The sequence below is a fragment of the Ovis aries genome, chromosome 6 (assembly GCF_016772045.2).
Source record: "Ovis aries strain OAR_USU_Benz2616 breed Rambouillet chromosome 6, ARS-UI_Ramb_v3.0, whole genome shotgun sequence".
Lineage (NCBI taxonomy): Eukaryota > Metazoa > Chordata > Mammalia > Artiodactyla > Bovidae > Ovis > Ovis aries.
The window spans coordinates 69,927,183-69,938,023 of record NC_056059.1 but is presented as its reverse complement, the minus strand read 5'-3'; the positions used below and the strand labels follow the sequence as shown (position 1 = coordinate 69,938,023).

Genomic DNA, 10,841 nt, shown 5'->3' with positions numbered 1-10,841 from the left:
AACTTTTCCCTGAAAGCCATCAAGGAGTCCAGGTCTCTTAGACACTAACTGCCTGAACTCCTAGCTTGATGCCCTGCAATGAACGCTGTACTTTCCTTCACCATAACCAGTGTCGGTAACTGGCTTTACTGTGATTGGGCAAGTGGACTCAAGTTTGGTTGGATAATGTATACTTTGCCAAATGTGTGAACCACCTTACAGGTTTTGTTCTTCAGAAAATGAAGCTGAAATGAAGGTTGGAATTGTTGTGTTGTCTCTAAGTTGTGTCTGACTCTTTTGCAACCCCATGGACCCTGCCAGTCTCCCCAGTCCATGGGATTTCCCAGGCAAGAATACTGGAGTGGGTTGCCATTTCCTTCTCCAGGGGATCTTCCTGACCCACGGATCGAGCATGCATCTCCTGTGCTGGCAGGTGGATTCTTTACTACTGAGCCACCAGGGAAGCCAAAAGTTGAGATATGAAATGTTTATTAAAGATAAATGTGAAGCACAGGGTTGGGCCTAGAGGAGCCACCAGCTGAAAGCTGTTGACCAAACTCCCTTCATCTGGGCAACAAGGCCTTCCTAAAAGGGCGGTGTGGCGGTGCCTTTCCAAGTGAACCACAATTACCAGTCAACAGCACTGAGTTAGCAAGTAGTGAAACGTTGCTCCTGGGGAAATACAGGGCCTAGGTTCCTGTGAGCCTCTGATCACAACATTGTCACCAACAGATCAATACGGGACCTGGTTTGATGTGTGTTTCTTTTTAAAGGCAACTTTTAGAATATATATTGTTGATTCATAACTGTTGAACTCATGGTCAACAGGACTGCAACTCAGGCCTGAGCAAAGCTTAATCTAACACACGTGTTTCCTGTTTTCTGCGTAAGGCTCATTATAGCCTTCTAGTACTCAGAAACACGAGTCCAGCTTCAGAATTGAGCCTGGGGGCCATTTTAAAACAGCAAAACCACCAATGAGAAGCACAAAATATAGCACTAAATAGACCTTGAAAAGGACAAGTTTGCAGGGTGTGAACTGAAAAAAGAAGTCATCAAGTCACCTGTCCAGTCTCAGCTAAGAACTTGCAGGTCCGGCAATACAATTTTTTGCTCCTCTGCACATCAGCAAATGACCGTGGAAGCATCGTAAGTACTGGCTTTGGGGTCACAGGTACATTTCAGCAAGCAGGCAAATTCACAGATTCAGAATCCATGAATGAGGATCAATCGTGCTTAATATTAATTGCCTCCTTAGTAATTTAAAATGTTACTCTACTGTCATTCTAGGTAATATTGATGAAATCATGGTTTAATTGTGCAGGATGTGTTTTTTCTAACATACATTAATTTGAATACATTGTTGTTAAAATTGTTCATCTTTACATCTAAATCATCTCACACACCGCCCGAGTGGTGCGCAGACCTCAGGTGTCCATGGTTCTTTGAAGCTGCATTTTTGTGAGTGTCATGGATTTGACACATGGATGATTTGGTCTGACCCACTCTCAGGATATCCTTCTCTCCTCAGGTTTCTACTGGAATCATTCATTTGTTCCAGGATCTCTGGACTAAGAAGGAATTCTCATCCACATTCCACTCAGCATAAGCTATGCTTACCCTTTACTTGCTAATAAAACAGCAGCTTGTATTTAATGCAGATTGATTCAAATAAGAGAATTCAGCGACTTTCCAAACCCACCAACTTCTTCCTGTGTGGTTAAACGTTCCCATATTTGGTGAAAATGGAGAAAGGAAATGACAAAGGATTGGATATTATCCTGAAACCTATTTGTTTACTTTAAAAATCTTAATAAAAAGATTTCTCCAATTTATTTTTCATAACTTCGTAGGAAGCAAGAACAATTTCTGAGAAAGAGCTGGTTTTTAGACAAAAATGTCATTTAATCTCCAAGTACACAGTAAATTACTTTAAAGTGCTACTTGGCATTTGTTATCTAAGATGTCCAGAATCGATAACATTGCAAAGATTCTCTGATAATCATGAGGATGCAGATTTATTTCCTTCAGTGGAGAGTCCATTAAAAGCATATGAACTTTTTAACTGGCCTCCAACCTCTATGCCATGTGATCTACCTGCATTTTTCCATAATTTGTAAGCATCAGCTGAGGTTTTTTAATAGTTGAAGCTAATATTTGTTAACTGAAAGTGGAGGTGATTTAAACCAAACCAAAGATAGCATGTATACTTTTTTTTTCTTTTAACATTGAACCTATGTTGGGACCTTTGTTCTATTTTCTTCTTCTTTGTGCTTTTCTTGTTTTTGTAAACAAATTTCAGCTTTATTAAGGTATAATTGACAAATAAAATGTTATTTAAGGTATTTAAGGGTACATGTGATGATTTGATACATGTTATGAGAGAATTCTCCCCATCTAGTTAATTAACACGTCCATCACCTCAAATATTTATCTTTTTTTTTTTTAAAGAGAACATTTAAGTACTACGCTCAGCAAAATTCAGTTATACGATAGAGTGTTGTCAACTATAGTCACCATGTTTGAAGTTAGAGCCTCAGACCTTGTTCATCTCACACCTGAAACTGTGAACCCTTTTCATCATCATTTCCCTATTCCCCAACCCCTCAGCCTCTGGCAACCACTGTTTTACTCTCTGTGTCTAGGAGTTAGTGTTTTTGTGTTTGTTTTTAAGATTCCAGGTATAAGTGATACTTTGGAGTATTTTTCTTTCTCTGTCTGGCTTATTTCACTTAGCATAATACCCTCAAGATCCATTCATAAATGGCATGATTTCTTTCTTTCTGAGAGCTGGATAATATTTTACATCTCTATCCATTCATCTGTCTGGACATTAAGGTTGCTTCCATTTCTTGGCTATTGTATATAGTGCTGCTATGAACATGGGGCTGTAGTTATCTCATTTGATACCCTGTTTTCATCCCCTTTAAATATATATTCACAGTTGGAATTATGGAATCATATGGTAATTATATTTTTAATTTTTCTGAGGAAACTCCCAATCGCTTTCTGCAGTGACTGAACCATTTTACATTCTTACTAACACTGCACAAGGGTTCCCTTTTCTCCACAGCCTCGCCAACACTACTATCTCTTGTCTATTTGGTGACAGCCAGTCTAACAGTTGTGAGGAGATAACTTGTTGTGGGTTTGACTTGCATTTCCCTGATTAGTGATGTTGAGCCTCATTTCGTGTACTCATTAGCCGTTTGTCTTCTTTAGAAAAGTGTCTATTCAATTCCTCTGACCACCTTTAAGTTGGATTGTTCTCATGCTACTGGGTCTTTTGAGTTCTTTTCATATTTTGGCTACAAATATAACATAATTGACAGTTCAACTTGCTAGTCCTGCTCACCAGGAGGGACTTTCCCATTCTGAATGTGGTTTCCAGATGAGGACAAAGTCTGTGATCCCAGCACCTGATCATCCTCAGAGCCTTCACAATTCTGCTTCCCCAGGTTTTTATAGTCCCTGGTTCCCCTCTTGTGGGTTTTAGCCCATGATGGCAACAGTAGGTTTTGATCATCACAGAATACACTCCTGCTGTATATCACCTGCTTTGTTCTCTGGACCACACTTTGCCCCCTGAGTGGCAGCTCACAACTATGTTCCAAACAGGTCATCAATATATGCTCCTCCTTAGTACTTTGGCCACCTCATGTGAAGAGTTGACTCGTTAGAAAAGACTGATGCTGGGAGGGACTGGGGGCAGGAGGAGAAGGGGACAACAGAGGGTGAGATGGCTGGATGGCATCACCGACTTAATGGACGTGAGTTTGAGTGAACTCCGAGAGTTAGTGATGGACAGGGAGGCCTGGCGTGCTGCGATTCATGGAGTCGCAGAGAGTTGGACACAAGTGAATGACTGAATGGACTGACTGACTGATTCAGCCTTCACGGTGGTCACATGGCCCCCTGGAGAGGTTAGAGCCCTGGAACTCTCACCCCTGGCCTTGAATAGCCTCATTCATATCTCACACATAGAATACAAATGATCATTTTCCACATGTACTGGGACGTGAATAGGTTGGGAAGCACCTCTGAAGACTAAGATTCAGCTTGGCTTTGGGAATCTCCAAGCATCCCTCACTACCTCAGTTCTGTGTGCTAGACTCTCTCTCCAGTACCTGGTTGCCAGTCCCCAGAACAACTGGCCCATCTTTAGACCTGAGACTCACTTGCTTCATTCCCGTGGCAGAGACCGACTGGATGGTCACCCAACCCGCTTCTCTCCTGGGTTTATACACAAACTGCATTTCCAAGGCCCTTGCATCCAGGCAGGGCTGTGAGACTAGCTCTGGCTGATGGACTATAAGTGTAAACGATGTATCACTCCTGGGTTAAGACCAGTAGAGCTGTATGGTCTCACCACACTTTCCTTCTAACTTCTTTGTCCAAAGTGTCCTTTGCATGTGTTGAAGATGGTTACTAGATCCCTAAATGACTATACCCTTTGTCCAGCTGCCCCACAGCTTCTAACTGAAACAAACTTGGACTTGAATGAAAAGAATTTATTGTGTTAAGCCCTGAAATGTCAGGACTTATCTGTTATAATAACTAGCATTATCTACAGTAATCAGTACAGTTTCTCTATCATAGACATTCATGATGTTGGGGGATGAACTATGCCACCCTAAAATTCATGCATGGAAGTCCCAACCCCCAGTATCTCTGAATGTCATGGTAAGTTCTTTAAAGAGGCATTTAGTTAGAATGAGGAGATTAGAGAGGGTTCTAATCTGACATGCCAGTGCCCTTACAGGGAAAGACATAGACCAGAGGTGGTAGTACACAGGTGGATAACGATGGGAAGAGGCAGCGAGAGGGTGCCCACCTGTGAGCCAAGGAGGGAGGAAACCAAGCCTGCCAGTTCTTTGATCTTAGACTTCCCACCTCCCGAGCTGCAGGTAATAAATTTCCATTTTTTTAAACCACCCAGTCTGTGGGATTTTTGTTTCAGGAGCTCCAGAAAACTAGTACACATGGTCCCGTCTCCCTGTGTATCATTTTGTTTCCCTATTTCCCAACAGATGTGTATATTTAAAATACTATCAGTTCTCAAAGATGCTGGTTTTGCCAGCTTTCCTGTCTTTGCCATTTTATCTTTCATGACTTGCAATCAGTTTTGGTAATTCCTATTCTTACATAAACCCAAACACACACACACACATATATTGCTTCTGCTTGATATTTTCCAATTTCACAACAGTCTTTCTCTTAGAGGTTTGCTCAATAAAAGTCTTTATTGAGGGCTGCCGTGGGTTTGAACTTAGCCAAGTCCAAGTCTGCACAGTGAGCTAATGGGTTAAGTGAATACCAGCTCCAAACATTCTGTGAGATCCTCCAATCCCTGTCTTCCCTTCCCATCCACTGCCCTTGAAGGTAGTCGCTAGCAAACTCCCTAAGTTGCAGGTTTCTCTGACATAGGATCTATCTTCAGAGACCGTGAACATAAGCAGCCTTGACTGTGTGAGTGCAAGGTCAGCACAATCGCCCATTTCCCTCACTGTGTTGGAGCCAGGCCCTGCTCTGGAATCTGTGAGCCTGTCAAATTGTGGCAACTGTCACACTGAACCAAAACCAAGTTTTGCTGATGGAAGCAAGCTGCACAATCCAGGGCAGCCCACAAACCCCAAGATACCACCTTGCAGAAGTTTTGCTCTGGCTCTGAGCTTTAAACTAGGTAACCACCTATTGATAAATGGAGCTTCCAAAATACACACAGGGACCACCTGTTTGGCTAATTCCAAGTATTTTACATTCGACTTCAGTAAATTGTTTAACACAGCTCCCTCTACTGGGCTGTTAGTGACGCTGAAGCTTTTGGTTTCAAAACCAGGGAGAAAGGTTTTGAAACCAAAACCTTTCAGCTACCACCGGTTGAGCCGACAGAATCAATGAGGAAATAGCATTGCTGATGTGAAAATCCTAACGGGTATTTGAGTGGGACCCTTCGGGGTTTTGCCAGTGCCTTTTGGGTCTGCCACCTTGCACCTCAGTAACTTGCCATCTGGGAAAAGGGGGTCAGCAGTCCTGATGGGCTTCCCAAGAGGTGTACGGGTTAATACAGCGTTTGTTTCTAGGAACAACTGTGATTCCAAGTTTAGCTCCACAGGAAGTCGACAAGCACAAGAAACAGCAGGGCAAAGGTGTCCCCAAAAGCCAGCCAAAACACATTCGCAAATGGGGACCCTTTCAAAATAAAAGCCGACCGAAAGCAAGGCAGGCTGCTCTCCCAAGAGTCTGATCTGGGACAATCAGCGCGAGTTCCAGGTTTGAACCAAGGCCCATTTGTGACCTTTGTTCTGACCATTAAAGACTCTTAAATAGGACAGTCCAGATTTGCTTCTTTCATCCTGAATCAGGAAGCTCTACAGTAAGGGATGAGGCAAAGAGAGTCCCTGAAAATTTGTCTCCTTTGTCTACAGGGCTCAGGGTGATCCTGGTCCCACTGAGCATGTGGAGTGAAGATTTCCTTCAGCCCAGCCTACGTGACACACCCACCCCTCTGCACCTGTCTACATGTCTGCCCAGACCCTAAGTAAGCATCATCTGTGTTGGAGATTGAGAGAATCCAATAAAGCAAACGGAGATCAAAATGACAGTGCTGATACAAGCTGGCTTGGTGAGTGCGGCTTTGATTATATTAGCCAAGTGGCTTTTTAATCTCTCCCTCTGTACTGAATGTACTTCCCAGGCTCTTGCCGGGAAGGTTACAAAGAGTCTGTTCCCCGCAAAAGCCTGGCTCTGTAAAGTTTACGGCACAGGGGAGCAGGAGGAAAGATCCCGGCCAAAGAATGACTGACTCATTCTCCCAGTTCCCTCTCCTGGACTCACAGATCAGATAAGTCATTCCTCTCCCCCTGGGGAGATGAATAAAGTGGTGGCAAGAGTCCAGGAGCTGTGCTCTGGTGGAGGTGTCCACATGGAAGGAAGCATCAAGAGACGGAAATAAGTGTCCCCTGTGCATGGATACAGGTGGGTGTACACACACACGCACACACACACCCACCAGCACCTCCTGCAAAGATCAACTCGAGGCTCCATCGTGGGCTTCATAGCCTGTGATGATGTCTGTGTGTGTGCTAAGCCACTTCAATCGTGTCTGACTTGTTGCCACGCTACGGATTGTAGCCCACCAGGCTCCTCTGTCCACGGGATTCTCCATGGACAGAGGAGCAAGAATATTGGAAAAGGTTTCCATGCCCTCCTCCATGGGATCTTCCTGACCCAGGGACTGAACCCATGTCTCTTACATCTCCTGCGTTGGCAGGTGGTCCTTTACCACTAGTGCCACCTGGGAATCAGTCTCCTTAGCATTGTGCTCCTCCACTGTTTCCTTTCTACCTCCTCCATTAGGACTTGAACTCCCAGAAGGCAAGATTGTATTCCATTACTTTTTTTCTTCCAATTTTATTGAGAAATAATTGGTATATATTATTGCATAAGTTTAAGATGCAAAGTGTGATGGTTTGATTTCCATATATTGTGAAATGATTGCCATGATAGATATAGATAAATTTTACCATCTCATTAATATACAATTTAAAAACTTTCTTCTTGAGAGAAGATTTATCTGGACTTTTTCACTAATCATGATTTTAAGATTCTTCTATATTGTTGAATGTATTAATATTTCTTTTGCTTGCTGAGCAGTATTCCATTGTATGGACATACTAGACTTTATTCTTGGGTTCAGCAGTTGATAAGCTATTTTGTTCCTTTTCTTTCTTTTTCTTCTAGTTTTATTGAGAAATAATTGACATGGCACTGTATAAGGTTAAGGTATACAGCATAATGATTTGACTTACATATGTCATGAAATGATTATCACAATAAGTTTAGAGAACATTCATCATCTCACAAAGACACACACAAAAAAAGAAAAAAATATCCTTGCGATGAGAACTCTTAGTATTTATTCTCTTAACAACGTTCATGTATAACGTACAGCGGTGTGATCATGTTGTATGCATTGCATATCTCTGTTTACCTGGAATTCGCACAAAGTAGATGCTTGAGAAATGTTTCTGGGCTGGCTGGCTGGATGGATGGATGGACAGATGAATAACATGAATATAGAATAAAACTTTGGGAACCCAGAGAGATAGGGCTTTTTTCTTTATATAAACTAAGGCTTTGACTCAGTCTTAGGGCTGCCTCAGGCCTGGGGCGATCCTAGAGCAACCCCGGAAGCAGCCAGCTGCACAGAGGCTGCCAGAGTAGAGAAGATCTGGTGTGTGTGTGTGTTAGTCGCTCAGTCGTGTCCAACTCTGCGACCCCATGGTCTGTGGCCCGCCAGGCTTCTCTGTCCATGGAATTCTCCAGGCAAGAATACTGGAGTGGATTGCCATTCCCTTCTCCAGAGGAACTTCCCAACCCAGGATCAAACCCTGGTCTCCTGCATCACAGGCAGATTCTTTACCATTTGAGCTACAGGGAAGTAAGATCTGGATCTGAACTAAATTCTTCTGAATGCCAGGGTTTCCCAGGTTATATCAGTCCCCTGCTGGACCTCCCCGGCCTGGCTCTGGCCCCTTGGTCTGAGTGTGGACCTTTCCAATGTAGGGTTCCTCCTAGCTCCCCACATGCTTCCCTCCCTCTCTCCTGCAGACTGGCACACCTGCTAGTTCCTAGCCAGAGACTTGGTTTGGGGATCTTCAACCTGAGAAACTTAAGACCCTCTCACAACCGAAGTACAACTGTCAATAAAATATGAGCTAAATATTCACATACTACACATCATGCTATTTCTTTTTGGCCTGTGTAGACTTAAATAGCATCTTGCCTAGAGAACATAACATGCCCAATAAATATTGGTTAAGTAAGGAATTGATCAATATAATATATTTAATTACACTGAGAATGAGTAGGGGAGCTTGGATTTTGCCCAAGGAAGACTATGGAAAAGAGGTGGTATAAGCCCCTATGGACTGTTTTCTAGGACATCTGAGGTGTGAAAACTAGCCCTACAGGCTTGAGTGTGTTCCACCTCTGCTGTATCATCGACACACCCTATAATACTTCTATAAATATAGGAAATTACAGTTTACTCTTCTGAAGTCTTCTGGAGATTACCATCACACCTATCTCATAGGCTTGCTCAATGAGAAATAAAATGAAACAGCATAAAATGCTTAGTATAGTATCAGGCACATAGTTTTTTAACCAATATCTTTTTAAGTTGCTGATGCTGTTTTGTTATTTTTTTTTTTTTGAGTCAGGATTCTGGGGCAACTCAGGGGGAAAAGATCATTATTGGTGTTCAGGGGCAGTGTGGAGGTGGTAAAGCTGAGGGTGGCATCACAGCTGTGTCACAGCTCTGTGAAGCTCCAGATATGCACAGATGGAATGGTTTTCTGCAAAAAGAAGAAGTGTAAATGGGGTCAGAGGAGCTTACAGGAGCTCAGAGAGAGTTTGAAGAGGGTTCAATCACAAAGGCACATAGGAAGGCTCGAAAGGAGAAGGCACAAAGCTCAAAAGAAAGCCCTGACAAGGAAGCCTCGCGGTCTGACCTGGAGAGCTTGCTAGTGGGCTCCCACTCACACTCCATCCTGTAAAGTGGGTGGGGAGAGAGAGACAGAGACTCAGAGAGAGGAGCCGGCCCGGCTCACACCTGCTGCCGGCCCACCCAGCTATCCCTCAGACCTGGCTTCCTGCCTCTCTGGTGAGGGATGTGTCCCTTGGCTCAGTAGCCATCAAAGGTCTTAGAGCATAGAGGGACATCTGCCAGGGAAAACAAAGGGACCCCGCCCTCTGCTGCTGGGGAAATCTCTTGAGGATGCTCTAGAGTACTGTCCGCACATGGAGGCAAGCAGCTCATCAGCGCTGGGGACCTTGAGGGATGCTGGAGAGACTCTGCAGAGTCAGGGGGGAAAGTCCGCGGGCTATTTTAGGCCAGGCCCAGACTGGAGTCAATGGAAGTTTTGTTTATGTAACATCTGCCGAAGGCCCTTTGGAGAGAATGACCCCGGGCTCCCCGCCGGGGCTGTAGTGAGCAGGGGTGGGATGGAAGCTTCCTGTTGTTCTTGGCCGGGCCGCCCAGCTGGTGGTGCAGCTCCCCTCCTGGAGCTCTTGGTTTTGCTCCGCCCGCTCCTTCCAATCACCCTCACTTCAGCTTCCTTCCTCCGGCGCAGTGCGGGCAGGGTGTCCCTCAGAGGGGGTGACTCAGGCTCTGGACCCCACAGAGCTGCCCCCTTGACCCCAGGCCTCCCTGCTCACTCTATGTCTTGGATGTTCCAGGGCGTCCTTCCTGCACATTTCCTTGGCTGCGGGTTTGCTATCAGACGCTACAGTTAGGGAACGGGGCGGGGTCTGAATCTAGCGCTGCCGTTGGGTCCTTGCTGATCTAGGGCAACTTGTAGGATCTCTTGAGTTTTTATTATATTCAAATATGTATATAAATACATCAGACAAAGCATATATGTCAATTTCCCTCCTATCAGCCTTATTCAAAGGCAGTCAGACTATTTTGGTATATTTTTTAAACACAGATTCTCTTGGTATGTTGTGTCCCTCCAAAATGTGTGTGCTGAATTCCTAATTCCCAAAGTGATGGTATTAGGTAGTGCAGTCTTAGATCATGAGGGTGGAGCCCACATGCATGGAATATTTTAAGGGTGGAGTCCGTATAAAAGAGCCTCCAGAGAGATCCGAGGTCCCTTGGCCAAGTGAGGACACTGCAGGAGGTCTGCAATCCAAAGGAGAGCCCTCAACATTAATCCTGGCACTCTAATCTCAGATTTCAGCCTCCTGAACTGTGAGAAATCTATTTTTATTGTTTATAAGCCACTCAGTCTATAGTGTTTTATGACAGCAGCCTGACCTAAGACCATTGGGAAGGATGGTGGTGGGAAGGATGG

At 44.3% G+C, this 10,841-nt stretch overlaps 1 long non-coding RNA gene across 3 annotated transcripts in view; it reads left to right on the top strand.

The window, feature by feature from the left end:
- Positions 1 to 593: 593 nt before the first annotated feature.
- Positions 594 to 10,841, top strand: part of LOC121819871 (uncharacterized) — a 41,247-nt gene continuing 30,999 nt past the window's right edge. For 2 of the 3 annotated variants that reach the window (XR_006060248.2, XR_009601044.1), the window contains exons 1-2: positions 594 to 1,128; positions 6,408 to 6,604. This is a non-coding gene — a long non-coding RNA (uncharacterized LOC121819871). Of the gene's footprint in view, positions 1,129 to 6,196; positions 6,605 to 10,841 lie in introns of those variants that run through there. The other variant, XR_009601045.1, reaches the window with a different exon arrangement.